General features: G+C 44.7%; 1 pseudogene; it reads right to left on the bottom strand.

The window, feature by feature from the left end:
* Positions 1 to 324: 324 nt before the first annotated feature.
* LOC129517016 (40S ribosomal protein S12-like) lies at positions 325 to 710 on the bottom strand (annotated as a pseudogene).
* Positions 711 to 14219: the final 13509 nt, after the last annotated feature.

The raw sequence follows: 14219 nt of genomic DNA, 5'->3' as shown, positions 1-14219 counted from the left end.
GCGATGCAAAAGAACATGAGCTCACTGAGTCCAAGGTTGTTCTTTTCCAAACTTGCTTATTCACCAACCAAGCCAGTCCTGCCCAGAAATATAGAGAGGAGGTGTTAAATGATCCCAGTGCTTACTGCTTGCCATGCCAATTTAATGTCTGGTCTCCACTCATGAAGGCCCTTGGGGAGGGAGGCCATATTTCTTTCGCATTATTTGTAGAACTACAGAGCTAATGTTTATTTTGTATTTACCACGTATCCCTAGAGGATGCTGCTTTACACGTATCAGCTTTATTTAATTATTTAGGAAAAAAGAACCAAGTCTTTTATTTCTTCATTCCTTGCATCTGAAGTGTTCCTCGATGACACCCTTGGCCCGAGACTCTTTGCGGTAGGCCTTAAACACCACACAACTGCAGCCGGCCCCTTTATAGGGGTTTCCCTCTCTGTCAGTTTTACAGAGGCCTACCCATTCTTGTCATCAGCCTTAATTAGGTTGGTCTAGTGTTCAGCACAAAGGGCCTCCACCAACTTGACATACAGAGGCTCATCACAGTTGGATGCAAGCACTCAGAGATGGGCTCGGCCCTTGTCAGAAGCTTTGGCAGCTTTGGGAATTCCATGTGTGTGGCTGTCACGGATGAAGGCGGTCTTCACCCCCTCTTGTAAAGCAGTATTAACGTCCATTTCACCTCCAGCAGCAATGCCTTCCTTGCCCATGGTGGTGGGTTATGGGTGGAGCCATATATGGATTACACCCACCCTCTGCCTGTGCATGACCCAGCAGTAGCCAGGAAAGAGTGCGTCATCTTATGTAACCATTCTCACAAAACTTTCCAGGTATTATTACCCTCATCATTGAACTCCCACTTGACTTACTTATGGTTTCTGAGTAAGTACTCCCAACTTGGCGAAAGAGCCCTGGGGTCAAGAAAATTCAATACTTGGCAAGCAGACAGGAAAAATGTGATGTGCTGTTTGATTGCATGTGGGAGCAGAGAAGAGTATAGGGAATCAACACTAATAAATTCAAAGCAGAAGTAACAGGATGGAAAGATGGTAGGTTGCATAAGAAAGGTTAAGGACTTCTATTTTAACAGGTGGCCTTAAATCGTAACTACATATTCAGGGAAGGGTCTCTAAATGTAAAGACAGAAGTCTTGTGGGCAGGACGCCTGGGTGGCTCAGCGGTTGAGCCTCTGCCTTCAGCCCATGGCGTGATCCTGGAGTCCCAGGGTCGAGTCCCACATCAGGCTCCCCGCATGGAGCCTGCTTCTCTCTCTGCCTGTGTCTCTGCCTCTCTCTCTCTCTCTCTGTGTGTCTCATGAATAAATAAATAAATCTTTTTTTTTAAAAAAAAAAGGAAGAAGTCTTGAGGGTGATCTTGAGATAGACTGGAAAGGGTGAGCTATTGTCTGATTCTAATGTCCCACTTGGAAAGGTGGGCAGTTTTCCAGACCCTAAATGAATTATTGGAATAAGGTTAAAAGATGTAAAATAGAGTATTTTTATATTCACCTTCGATTTTATCCTGTGTGACTTGACTTTTTAAAGTTAATATCATTTTAAGACGTAGTTCCCACAGGTTTTAATAATTTTAATTCCATCTCTTATCTCTTTATAAGAAATAGAGGAGTGATTCATTTCTGTGTTAGCTCATAGCCACCCTTTCTCAGTACTGGTTAAAATGTAAATAATAGTTCTTCAAGAGTAACCCAAGGGGAACAGCTGAACTGTGCCAGCATTGTAAGGTAAACAAATCCTTTCACAAATGTTCTAACTTGTCAAACTGTGCGTTTCCAAGTTTCAAACCTTAAAGGATTCAATAAGCAATCTTGAAAGCAAGGACACCACCTTAGAAAAGATGAGGTTTGCCAACCTCTTCATTCCTCCTTCAACAACTCACCTGACGTTCACGAGCATCTTCTATGGGCAATGGTCCATGCAAGTCTCCATGGCGATACAGAAATGAATGAACATGAACCTGAACAAAAATTATAGCACAAATTGGGGAATGAGTCAGTGTCAAGCTATGCAAAGTTTTACAAAAATCAGAGAAGAGGGAGAGATTGTTAGATGGAAGGCCTTAGGAAGTAGGCGGGATTTGAATTTGGTCTTAGTTGGGTAATTAGGGTGAGGTTGGGGGGGGGCGAGGAGTAGGGGGTTTGGATGCTCGGTAGCCTATTTTGATGGAAGTGGAAATTACAGCTGTGTGGCCTCGATGACAGTGTGACCTATAAATGTACCTGTTTGTTTTCTAGAGAAAGCCATTAAAATGAGGTAGGGTAGTTCTCTTTGCTGTCACTGAATAATGTGAAAAGTATCAGTGGGAGATACATCCCTCTGCCCTCTGGACACACCCTCCACCCTTCTCCTCCTCTCCTCCCTGGCAGGAAGGCCTGTAGAGACCAGTGTCGAGGACCTTCTCCTTACCTGTTGGTTTGGCCAGTGGGGTGACCTCTAAAAAGGTGAGTGAAGGGGGAAAAGTGGTGAGTGAAAGGGGGTGGAATTTATTTGCCAGGCTCCCTTCTTGCAGGGTCATCCTGGGCTCTTGCAGCCCACACAAGAATTTCATGACGCCTCTCAGCCTTTGGGTTCTGAGCTCCTTCTCCTCTTCTGGTTGGGTCTAGCGAGGAGCCTGGCTGGGGTCCTACTTTGACCCTATTTGACCTGATTCTGTACACCCTGTCATGCCTTTGTAAATAATCCTTTTATTATATTTCCCTCGAGTTGTCTGAAAATGAGCATACTCTTTTTTTTTTCCCTGCCAAGACCTCCATCAGACCAGAGCTGGAAATGCACTGGGCATCTGTTCACCTCTATCTCAGAGGGGGCACCAAGGTCCTCTCTTTATGCTCTGGGGTCCCACACTTTAGACCAAAGTTTACTGGAGGATGTTTACTCACCTGAGCAAAATTAGACCAATGAGATACTCTGGGGGAGTCTGCATTAAGAGATTCTTCATACAGACCAGGAGAGGTGAACCAGGAGTTGTGGGGGCCATTTTTTTTTTAATGAATGAATTTTTATCGTATCCTTCCATTGACTCCTTTGATGGGTGAATTTTTCGGTTTCAGCAAACTTGAAATATTTTCACCCACATTTCAGGCTAGTTGTATCCAGTTGATTTCATAAATAGTCTTTGTTTTGGGCTTTTTTTTAAATAAATTTATTTTTTATTGGTGTTCAATTTGCCAACATATAGAATAACACCCAGTGCTCATCCCATCAAGTGCCCCCCTCAGTGCCCATCACCCAGTCACCTCCACCCCCACCCCTTCCAACACCCCTAGTTCGTTTGTGGGGCCATTTTTGCACAGGAAGTAGACTGAGAAGCAGAGAAAGTTGGTCTGTAGAGACTTTCACTTATTGAAGTTGTTTGAGCTTAATGGTTTCTCGCTCCTTGGTTCTAGTCCCTCCTGAGAACCAAGTAAATTCTTGTCCTCAGGTCCTGTGAGGTGACTCTTATTTTTTTAAATAAACACCACGTACACACACTCGTGCATGCAGGCACAAGCACACGGTTTTGTTGGTTTGCGCATATTCAAGTTATTTTGTTTTACTTACCTCCAGACACTTAACTAATAGGGGCCTCGATACCTATGATCCCAGCTACCACTTGTGGAGTTGTGGTGCATGTGCCCGACTCCGGGGACTTAGCTTGTTTAATGTTCACAATTACTCTGAGAAGTTGTTTTCTTGTGACCCAGATTTTTCTTGGCTTACAAGTTCTCTCCAATAACTCCAAGTGCCCCTCAATTTTTTTCTGGGTGTCCCCTAAGGGGTGCCTCATTGAAGAGCTTCTGATCCCCATCTTCCTACAGGGGAGGTTTCCTCATACTGCCAATAAGCACTTCTTGGACACAGGCTGGATGAACTACAGTGGAACTCCATTCTGACACTACCCACCCCCAGAGATAGCGGCAGATGTCACAGGTAAAGGGCTCAGTGCCACTCGATCACCCTCCACTTCAGACACCAGAGGCAAGCCAGGGTTGTTACCTGTACTTCTGACTGACCAGCTACGAATCAGAGGTTCCCACTGATTTGATTAAGTTCTTTGAGCAGCTCAGAGAACTCAGGAAATGCATTTACTCACTAGATGACCAATTTATTGCTGAGGATTTTAAAAGAGGGAGATCAACAGGTGGATGAAGAGAGGCCCAGGGCAAAGTTTGGGCAGAGACCACAGAACTTCCACGTTCTTTCCAAGTGTGCCATTTCCCTGCATCTCCTCATGCTCACCAATCCTGAAGCTCTCTGGACCTCGGCCTTTGGGTTTCTACGGAGGCTTCATTACAGTCATGAATGATGAAATCATTGGCCATTGGTGATTAGAGCCAATCTCCAGACCTTCTCCTCTTGCCTGGGTGCTTTCCAAAAGTCACCTTGTAAACATAAACACTGTAGTGGTGGAAAGGGGCCTCTTATGAGTAACAAGAAACCCATTTCACCTTGACTGTTCGAAGCATTTTTAGGATCTAAGTATGGAAGATCAAATATGACAAAAGATGCTCCTACTGCTCTTATCACTCAGGAAATTCCAAGGATTTTGGTTGCTGTGAGCCAGGAACCATGCATGAAGCACTCCCTCTCAGCATTTCCTTCAGGAGGGAGCTGTTGTCACAAGGAGTACAGTCAGGCCACGGCCTCCAGCTGCAGCCACTGTGGGGTTTGGCACCATGTTTGAGGCCAGGATACACTGTCTCTGGGTAGCTGCAGCTGGAGCTACCAGGCTCTGGCTACCTTTGTTCAAGCTGAGACCCCCCGCCCCTGTAGGAAATCTATGAGTGGGAGCCCCTCCTGGGCTGACCAGAGTGGGCTTAGACCTGCACTGTGGCTGAAAGGCCTACCGTGCCGGCTCCCTGTCCCCTTTATCAGTCATAGGTATGACCCCCAACACATCTCAGACTCCTGCCTCTGCCTTGGTGTCTGCTCCCTGACACATGCTCCTTAAAGGGGAGAGAAGGACCACGCCACAGCTCCTAGTGCAATACTTTGTACAGAATGAGCTTCTTGGCTATCATAGTCATCGTCATCATCATCTTCTTCTTTTTTGTGAATAAGCAGTTTGATATGGTGGTGATGAGCAACTTCAATGCTTTCTTATACTAGATCTGAGGAGACACAGGGCCCAAAGGCCCAGAATGCTATAGATCATTAAGGCCTCAGAGCATCAGGCCATCAGAGTTTATATGAGGATTTCTGGGGCCCCTGCTCAAGGATTTTGTCTCAGTGGCACGTAGGGCCAAGATACTGCATTTTCAATAAGCACCCACCCCTCAGTTTGTTTAGAGTCATACTGTCCTCAGAACATACTTGAGAAGCATAATTTTTGAGAATTGCTACACAGCTCTCAAGTTCTCTCCTTTCCTTTCCCCACCACTCCCATGTTCAGGAGCATGGGTGTCCCCATGAATTTGGGAGACTCTTGGCATATTGTAGGATCACATTTTTTTTTTTTTAATTTCCTGGATATGTTCCAGCCTGCATTTAAACATAAATAGGTTCCCAAGGGCGGAGTGTAAAGAGTGCCTTGAACCTGGAAGAGGCATAAATTGGCAGTGCTACCAGCTGACATCTGGATGTGAGCTGGGATTGTGAAAGGTAAGCAAAGCAGTTAGCCTCAGGTTAGTTACGGTGTGGATTGCTGACGTGTGAGTCATCATGGATGTAGGAGCTCAATCTAGTCCGCCCCACTTCTTTTTATCTAAGCAGAATGTTTTCTATTCATCTCTATCCCTCCTTCAGACGTAACCTCAAATATACTTTTCTGACTCCTCCAAGAACATACCGCCTTCCAAGAGCCCCTGCTTCTCATACTGCCTTCCACAGCAGTATGTAATATTTAAATTGCTTACTATATGTGTCTTTTGTACCCATTAACCTGAAAATTCTTTAGGATTGAAGTATGTTTCTTTTCATCCCTTTATTACAATGCCTACCCCAGTACCTAGAAATGAGAGGAGCTCAACTGACGGAATGGATGGCGGGGGGGCTGGCATGAGAAAGGGGGGGTGGTGGAAAAAAACAAAGATGGGAAGATGAATGCAGGAATGGCCTAAGATGACCAGATGCCTTCATTTCTCCTCTGACTTTACTTCCCACGCCCATATCCAATATCGCATCGACTTCAAAGATAAATGACTATGAAATAAATATTCATTTTCTTTGTGGTTTCAAGTGATTTAAAGTCACTTGAAGTGAATTGAAAATATTTGTGAGGACATTTTTAAAAAGTAAAGTAAAAACATTTCTAGTCAGGGTGAAACTTTGGCTTATAGGAGGTAGTGTGATATAGCAGGCTTTGGAATTGGTTAGTATGAGTTTAAAATCCCAGCTTACCTATGTAGCTTCAGTATCCTCATGTGTAAAATGTGATCCAGAATGTTTATAGCACAACAGCTATGGAACCCTAGCAAAGTGCCTGACAGGTAGTAAGGACTCAACAAATATTAATTACTTTCTTTTTTTTTTTTTTTTTGGCAGAAATTAAGAGAGAAGCCTTGTATTTGGAGATCAAATGCATTTCCTCGTTTTCAGAAAAGTTCTAAATTGCATGCACATGGATTAGATGCTCATAAGTACATGTTACATGAATGAGAAAATTGTTGCATTGCTTCGGTCTTATCTCAAATTCTAACTTTAGTTCACTTCAGTGTTAGGAAGTGAATTTAAAAGCATGGCAACATGACTCAAAAGATTAAGATTTTCTATCCAGAAATCTTGATTTAAATCTTCAGTGGTTGACTTTTGAGAAGAGTGCAAATGTTGGCATTATCTTCTTTATTAGCAATTTGTAAAGAACTGGGATCTCACACAGCTGTGTGCAGCTCAAAGATGTACCAAGCAAAGAATAAATTTCCTGCCCACGCAAACTCAAGGCAAAAAACCCACAAGCTGTCTTATATTATTCTGACAGCCTGAGCAAGGTTTCGTATTTTTCTCATAAAGCAACTCGACAAAATTACAAGAATTTTCCACTATGTCAAATTTTTACCTTGTGGGATTGTTAAAGTTGATGATATATTTGTTTTAGGAGATAATATAAGGCTTGGAGTTACAGAAATGTACAGATTTCACTCCAGCAATTTAGCAAATAAAAATTCCTCTTTTAAGCTTCAAAGTGACCGGTGGTATGATCTGGACCAGGTCCACACACACCCCTCTCCAAGATGCATTCCAAAGGACACAAGTGTTTCACACTCACAATTGTAGTGTACTCAACATTTTTCCCCAGGACCAATAGGGACAGGCATCCCTGAAATCCTGCCAGAGTCCACCTCTTATTTAAAAAGGACACCAATGGAAATAGGGTTTCAATAGCAGACATTCTGCTTACAGCACCTTTTACTGGAACCCATCAATGTAGAACACGGAGAAGACCAGAACATCTAATATTCTCAGCAAAACTAAGTACCAGGCAAAGACCAAGATAACTCATCTTTTGGGCACTGATTCTGTGAGAGGCACTTAACATTATTATGTATTTGTATATCTATTTTACTTATACTTCCTTACATTCTGGAATAGATGGTTCTAGGACCACTTGTATTTTCTCTACCATATACCCTAATATCAGTCATTTTCATAAGGATCCCTGGTTCCTTTTATTGGAGAACGCATCACCTCCTATGACCTAGCCTCAGGTCCTATAGTTTCTCTTTGTTGGTTGAGTCACAAAGGTCCACCCAGGTAGAAAGGGAGAAGGGACCCAGACTCGGTATCTTAATGGAGTAGAAAGGTGGCACTGTAAGAATTTCCGGATGAGAGTATTGTTATGGCCATATTTGGAAAATACAAGCTGTCACAGGTGACCAGGGTATGTCAACGAGAAGGTAAAATCTGAACAAAAACTTAGAGGAGGTGAGGAAGTCGGCCTATCTGTGGGAGCAATGTTGCAGAGGGAAGGAAGAGTTAATGCAAGTGAAAAGACCTTAGAATGAGACTCTATCTTGTGTTTTAAAGGAACAGCAAAGGGGCCATCATAAGCTAAGGGAGGAGTGGTTTGGAGAGTCATAGAAGAGGAGGATGGTGAAGTAAAGGGGGGATAGATGAGATTAATTATAAAGAACCTGGAGAAAGTGGTGAGGTTTTAAATGAGCAGCCGTTGACATGTATGGAGTGCTGACAGGATCTGACTTATTTTTTAAAACGATCACTCTCAATAGGACTACCCTGTTGAGAACTGACTTCAGAGGACAAAGGTAGAAGGAAGTAAGCCAGTCAGGATGCTATTGAAGTAATCTGCTACACAGAGGTGATGGTGGTTTGAACCAGGATGGTAGCAGTGCAGGTGGTATGGAGTGGTTGGATTCTGAACATCTTTGGAAGCTAGAGCTAACGAAATTTCCTGCAGGAATGAAGATGATGCCAGAGAAAGAGGAAAAGCAATGAAGACTTCGAAGTTTGGCCTGAAATGCTGCAAGGATAAAGTTGTTGTCAATTGAGATGACTATGGATGGAGGAAAGATCAGAAGCTTATTTTTGGAAGTGCTGATTTCCAGATGTCTATTAGACATCGAGGTAGAAATGTCAAGAAAGCCTTGGGTACACACATCTGGAGTTCAGTAAAAGGGTCTGGGCTGGAAATACACATTTGGATGTGATTGCATGTAGACTGTATCTCAGGTCACAATGGCATCACCAAGAAAGTGAATAAAGGAGAGAATCAAGGACTGATCCCTGGAGTACTCCAACATTAAGAAGTAGGAACCATCAAAAGACACAGAAGAGGGAGTAACCAATAAAAGGGAAGGGCATGTTGTGTCTGGGAAGGAAATGAAAAAAGTATGCCGTGGCGGGAAGAGTCATCAATTGTCAAATGATATTCATTCAGTTTAGTGGAATGAAGATCCAGAATCTGACCATTGGGTTACACAATATGGAGGTCATTGATTTTTCTTAACAAGAGCAGCATAAGTGGAATCATGGAGCTGAGTGTAATGTTGTTTTTTTTTTTTAAGATTCTATTTATTTATTCATGAGACAGACAGAGAGAGAGAGAGAGAGAGAGAGAGAGGCAGAGACACAGGCAGAGGGAGAAGCAGGCTCCATGCAGGGAGCCTGACGTGGGACTCGATCCCAGGTCTTCAGGATCACACCCTCGGCTGAAGGCAGGTGCTAAACCACTGAGGCACCGGGGCTGCCCTAGTGGGGTGGTTTTAAGAGAGAATGTGAGGAGAGGATTTAGAGACAGTATAGACAGCTCTTTGAGCATTTTTAGTGCAAAAAGGAGTAAAAAAGAATTTTGTGGTAACTAGGCAGAGGAAATGAATTCCAGAGAAGATTTACATGCCCATGGGAATAAGGCAGTAAAAAATAAAAGACTGATGATTTAGGGGAGACATGGCAAATTGCTAAGTAACGTCCTTGTGTAGGTGAGGGGGACAGGAGTCTGGTGCACAGAGGCTTTCAGAGGAGCACATATAATTCCTCTGATTCCAGGCAGAAAGGCAGGGTGTGTGGGCGCAGATGCTGGCAAGTCAATGCAGGGTTGGGGGTCAGTTGAAATTCCCTTCCAATTGATTCCATTTCTCCAGTGAAGTGGGAAGCTAGGTCATCAGCTCAGAGTGAAAGTGTGTGTGTGTGGGGGGGGTGTTAGAGGGGGGTGTTGAAGAGGAGGAAAAAGTGTAGAATGGGCACCTTACAGCCTGGGAGAGTGAATGGATTGGGGACACAGTATGACTTCCTGGCAGCACCGTGAGGCCATTTGGGGACTATTGTCTTACATTCAGCAACCCGTGTGACAGCACCTGTTTTATGTTTCTCCAGCTGCCTTCAAGGGCGGGTGTGGGTAGGCAGAGAGGTGGATGTGACCAGAACATGATGAAGTGAGAGCTGGTAATGGAGATGAAGATGTGAGCAAGGGAGTGATTTTTTTTAAGATTTTATTTATTCATTTATGATAGAGAGAGAGGCAGACACACAGGCAGAGGGAGAAGCAGGCTCCATGCCGGGAGCCCGACGTGGGACTCGATCCCAGGACTCCAGGATCGCGCCCTGGGCCAAAGGCAGGCGCTAAACCATTGAGCCACCCAGGGATCCCCAAGGGAGTGATTATAATGACGGACCATGGACTCCAAGGTGAGTGGGGAGGACAGTGAGGACACATCAAGGGGGTGACAGACAAGTTTGTAGTGTCATTGCCCTGAATGTTCTAGTGGACAAAAAGCAGAAGAGTGTTGTGCCTAAAGGCCGGCACTTACACTCCGTGGGCTGCCCACTAGTAAACTTCAGTTTCCTCACCGTAGTAGTCGAGAACTCACTCCTACTTGGTCGAGCTGGAGAACTTCCTGGGGGAGAAACAGAAATTAGCCTGAAGTGGGAAGGAAGACAGAGACGCCTCCCTGGACAGTAATAGCCCCAACAATTAGACAAGGTAATAAATGACTTTCCCAGGGCATGCAGGGAATGCAACAATGAGTCCCATCATCTTTGTTTTCTTAGAATAGCCACTTACGATGCCTTCTGGTTCCGCACCCTAAGGCTCAGTGCTGACACTTCATATCGAATTGGGGCTGTCCCATGAAGGGTGGGATCAACACTACTTGGCCCAAAATGTGTTTGGAGGAGATAATGCCGCACGAACACCCAACTGTGGGGAGAGTTATTACTCACATAGTGAGGCTTCCTCGGGGGGAACAGGCCCGTCACCGGAGCTGGGCTGGACGTGACTAGAGAGAAGCGAGGAGGGAGTGGCTTGTGTGTGTGCGGTTAGGAGGTAGGGTCAGAGTGAGGTGAGCTTCCCCCTGGCACCCAGAGAGGAAGGGTGCAGACTCCACAGAGGCTTGCCCAGATCAGATGTGAGGCAAAAAGGAGCAGGAGGGGTGAGGGCCTGCAAGCTGTCAGCTGTCAAACATCAAAAATGACGTCAAGTCTTTATTACGAGTATCTGTCACCAATCTATAGGCAACAAGTTTAGCCTGTGCTGAAGATCCTAAGTTTTGGAGCCAGGCTGGCAGTTAAAGCCTGGCCCTTTAGCTGTGTGATTTTTTTTTTTGAATGATTTATTTATTTATTTGTTTGTTTAGTTGTGTGATTCTTTTTTTTTTCTTTTTTAAGATTTTATTTATTCATTCATGAGAGACATAGAGAGAGAGGCAGAGACACAGGCAGAGGGAGAAGCAGGCTCCATGCGGGAGCCCGACGTGGGATTCGATCCCGGGTCTCCAGGATCAGGCCCTGGGCTGAAGGCAGCGCTAAACTTCTGAGCCACCTGGGCTGCCCATAGCTGTGTGATTCTTAATTACCTCTTTGACTTTGGGCAAATGAGGCAAATTGCTCTGTTCCTCTGCCGTGTCTGTTTCCTCGCCTGGCAAAAGGCCACCGAAGTACGCAACTCCGGGTGTTGCAAAGCATAATGATGTTGGTAAACGGCTTAGCGTGGCTCTGCGATTGAGCAAACCGCATACTAATTTCTGCAAAGTCTGTGATTGACGTTTCTAGTTCAGATATGCATGTGTGATCCGCAGAGTTGAGCCGTGTCTTCTTGCCAGTGGCTCTGAATATTTCTCGGTAATTTCTTTCCTTTAATTTCGAAAGCATCACATATTCACTACGCAAAGCCTTTCTCTCCCTTTACGCTCTCTTCTGTTGAAGTTAGTGAGGAAGCACAACTTAACACTGGAGAAATAAGGGAAGGAATCTTGGATGAATCAGGCGGTGAAGTAAAGGGCTCTTTAATTTAGATACCGTTATTCATTTATCTCCAAGTTTCCAATCTTCATAGACAGATTCTCTTTTATTTTTTTATTTTTTTAGACAGATTCTCTTACATCAGAATTAAAATTAGAATAAGTTTAACTTGGGATCCCTGGGTGGCGCAGCGGTTTGGCGCCTGCCTTTGGCCCAGGGCGCGATCCTGGAGACCCGGGATCGAATCCCACGTCGGGCTCCCGGTGCGTGGAGCCTGCTTCTCCCTCTGCCTGTGTCTCTGCCTCTCTCGCTCTCTCTGTATGACTATCGTAAATAAATAAAAAAAAAAAATTTAAAAAAAAAAAAAGAATAAGTTTAACTTAAAAAAATTTTAAAAAAATAGAGTAAGTTTAAGTAAGTCTTGAGGAAGCGCAGCATGACGTTTCGAGAGTGTTTATTGGCCTCTCCTATATGCTCAACACTCGTTCATTCATCAAAGAACTTGAGCAGCGACATTGCTTGACGCAACGGGACAGGCCCCAAGGATTGTGCCATGTGAACAAGTGGACACGGACTCTACTCTCATGAGACTTTGTAGTTCGGTGGGTTCTATGGACGATCGAACAATCCCATTGTCACGGTCAGGGTTTTTTATTTGCAGAAGACAGAAACTAAGTCTGGTTGCCATCAGGGGAGGAGGCAATTTTGGAAGGATGCCGTGTGACCCGTGGGTGACCACCGGAGAGCTGGAGAGCAATTGCACTTAGAGAGTTCCCTGGGGAGCCTCGGCTTCTGAGCCGGGTCAAAGCCTGGTCAGGGCGGTCCTAATACTGCCGGGGAGGTCGTGGCCACCACAGGACATTGGTGCGGCCGCTGCCCTGCTACCAATGCGAGCCCTGGGCTGCCCTGGCTCCTTCAGGGCCCTTGCTCTGTATTCATCCAGAAGCAGAAGCAGCCAACAGCTGCCCCACTGCCCACAGCCTTGCTGCCAAGTTGAGGAGCTCAAAAGAAGGTATTTTGTTTTCTGTGCTGGGAAGTAGGACATGCCAGGCAACCAAATGAACAAACAAATACAATTAACATCTACTACACGTGTAACTAAAAAGGCCTAACAATCAAGAGCACATGACCTTGGTGATTCCCAGTCTTCTTTAGGGCTGGAACTGCTGGTGCCACTGCGTCTTGGGTTGGCGGCTTCATCCAGAGTGGTCCCCATGCCTCCGTCATTCCTGCCCCCCTCCCCATGTGGCCATATCTGTGTGCCATCTGCATTTATAACCACGGTCTTTTACTTCATTTTTTGTTTTGTTTTGTTTTGGTCTTTTACTTCAGTACATCAACTTTACGGATTACTCCTGTAAAGGGAAAGTCAGCATCATTTGCCATAAAGAGAAGGTGAAGGTAAGAATAAATACAATGAAATGAAACCAAGCTATGAAGATCTAGCTGGAGGGTTTTGCTGGAGGTTCTGAGGCTGTGGCTCCCTCCCTTCCATCAGGTGTTGGGTGTTGAACACACGAGGGCACCAATCCGAGATTTCATACTTGACATTATTAGAAAAATTAAGGGCAGCCCGGGTGGCTCAGCGGTTTAGCGCCACCTTCAGTCCAGGGAATGATCCTGGAGACCCGGGATCGAATCCCATGTCGGGCTCCCCGCATGGAGCCTGCTTGTCCCTCTGCCTGTGTCTCTGCTTCTCTCTGTGTCTCTCATGAATAAATAAATAAAATCTTTAAAAAAGAAAAATAAAAAAAAGAAAAATTAAAAGAGAGTAGTAAACAGACAAATCTTTAAACTTGGTATTTGAGTGTTTTTCTGAGCACCATTTAAAATTAACTTCCATTCAGCCATTAGAAACAACCAATACCCACCATTTGCTTTGACGTGGATGGAACTGGAGGGTATTATGCTGAGTGAAATAAGTCAATCGGAGAAGGACAAACATTATGTGGTCTCATTCATTTGAGGAATATAAAAAATAGTGAAAGGGAATAAAGGGGAAAGGAGAAAAAATGAGTGGGAAATATCAGAAAGGGAGACAGAACATGAGAGACTCCTAACTCTGGGAAATGAACCAGGGGTGGTGGAAGGGGAGGTGGGCAGGGGTGGGGGTGACTGCGTGATGGGCACTGAGGGGGGCACTTGATGGGATGAGCACTGGGTGTTATGCTATATGTTGGCAAACTGAACTCCAATAAAAATAATTAAAAAAAAAACCAGCAGATGCAGCTGCCAGGCCACTCAAAAAATATAAATAAATAAAAATAAAATTAACTTGCACACCACTACAAGTACATAATCTATGTTTTGGGTGAAAAATATTAGAAAGAGCGCGGGCTTAAAAATGGACAGGGTTTGAGTTTGAATTTCAGCTCCTGCGTTTATTCGTTTTGTGATTTGAGGCACACTACATAACCTCTCGGAGCTTCAGTACATCCACCCGTGACACGGAGGCAACAATGCCAAGCTTCTTGGTCGCATTAAATAGATCAGTGCTTTCCAGACTATATTGTGTGTGCAAATTACCTGGGGATCTTGTTAAAATTGCAGATTCTGATTTGGTAGGTCTGGGGTGAGGCCTGAGATTCTGCA

Source organism: Nyctereutes procyonoides, unplaced genomic scaffold (genome assembly GCF_905146905.1).
Source record: "Nyctereutes procyonoides isolate TBG_1078 unplaced genomic scaffold, NYPRO_anot_genome, whole genome shotgun sequence".
Lineage (NCBI taxonomy): Eukaryota > Metazoa > Chordata > Mammalia > Carnivora > Canidae > Nyctereutes > Nyctereutes procyonoides.
Note: the sequence above shows the minus strand (reverse complement) of the source record. Positions and strands in the feature narration are given on the sequence as shown.